This window comes from Lepisma saccharinum, chromosome 23, assembly GCF_977018435.1.
Source record: "Lepisma saccharinum chromosome 23, izLepSacc3.1, whole genome shotgun sequence".
Taxonomy (NCBI): domain Eukaryota; kingdom Metazoa; phylum Arthropoda; class Insecta; order Zygentoma; family Lepismatidae; genus Lepisma; species Lepisma saccharinum.
The window spans coordinates 19,355,412-19,357,287 of NC_139251.1; positions in this window are offsets into that span (position 1 = coordinate 19,355,412).

Consider the following 1,876-nt stretch of genomic DNA (forward strand, 5'->3'; position numbering starts at 1 on the left):
ATATCACTTAGGATCGTAAAAAAAAAATTAAAAAAATCGTAAGAAAAAAAGATAGGTTAAGTTGTATCACGTAAGATCGTGATATACCTACCAAGTACGAGTGGGGAAAAAAAAATTGCATTGAAAATTGTACTAAAAACATCGCTGAACGCTAAAACGTGGACAAAAAATTGTCAAAATATGTCAAAAACTGATATTCAATTGATAAAAAAAAGAGATACCTACAAAGTACTGCGTTGAACCGCTTAATATACACTACTAACCCGTATAACGTGACGGGTGTAAAATAGCCCAAGTTCTGACGCACCCAAAATTTTTAATTTCAATTTCAATAAAATATACAGGGTGATGCACGAAAACATAGCCACGTCAGCAGCAAATGGTACTGACTTGGCTACTTTTGCGTGCGCCACCAAGTATAATATTGCGAGGGAAGTGTTGGAGACCTTTCAGACCGAAGCGAGAGGCGACAAGCTGTCGTTTTCTAAATATGTGCATCGTGTAGCCTTGGTCTGGTGGTAGCGTATAATGAATATTTTAGTTTTAAAATTGAGTCAAAAATGCATTATGTAAATTAGGAAACAGGTTCAATGGAATTTGCAAATTAAAGGCATTAACGATGGATTTCTCTTCCATAGTACTTACTAAAAATTAGATTTTCAATCGAATTTTAGAACATTACCTTCAAGTGTAGATTAATTACAATGTAACACAGCTCGCAAACCAACACGAGTGTAAACATTTAATACATTTCAAAGGAAAATTACTGACAAGTTTTGTTCTTTCAAGATAAATAATGTAGAATAATACCAGAAGGTAAACACTTTATAGCAGTTGCTGGAAATATCTTAAATTCAATATTTAGTTAGGAAAATTGTAAGTATATAGAGATAATATTTTCAGTAAAGTATTAATAGTTTCCTTCTGTATATGTAGTGAAGACCAGAGCAAAATGATCCTTTGGGCAAAACGATCTTGCTTGATATCTATTAAGTTAGTGGTGCCATCAAGTGGTCAAGTCATGAACCACAGGTTCAGTTGAGGTTAAGTCTGTGTTTCGTTCTGCGCCTTTCCTTAAACTTCACAGCAAGAATAAACATCAGCCTTGGAAAATGTCCAATTATAACCCATTAAGCCTTGTTTCCATGATTATGAAAAACTAAGTATGCTGACCAAGGCAGTAATTTATTTTATTAAAAACATAAACTAAACGTAATGTTTCAACCTTCTAGCAAGGTCTTCTTCAGACTCTGTATCAAGTACAAAAGTTTTGTACAGAGTCTGAAGAACACCTTGCTAGAAGGTTGAAACGTTACGTTTAGTTTATGTTTTTAATAAAATAAATTACTGCTTTGGTCAGCATACTTAGTTTTTCAAGAATAAACATATAATTTAATCAATAGAGAAGCAAACTTTGAATCAAGGACCTCTTGATAGTTTTATAATTTGATACATTATTACATTTTGCGTGTAATCTTAGATTCTCATACTAGGCTACTCCTTAGAATATAGCCTAAATTGTTTAAACATATGACTACGTTGTACCTAAGGATAACAACTAAAATGAACTACCTAAAACAGATCATATTATCCATACGCCCGGGCCAAATACTTATCTTTATTAGCTTGTGAATGTATTTAGTCTGTGATATGTTTTTCATTTGGAAATTTCTAAAAAATTCTCAGTAATAGCTAAGACTTACAAGACTCCAAGACTCCAAGACTAACAACATTTGATATAAGACACTTCTACTGACTGAACAGGCAGGGCGAGGACATGATAAAGGAATGTTCGTACCTGTAGTTCTGTAGCCTGAATAAAACGTTCTAGCGAGCGCAACTCCGTGCTCCTAACACTGGCGTAGTCCCGGTATTC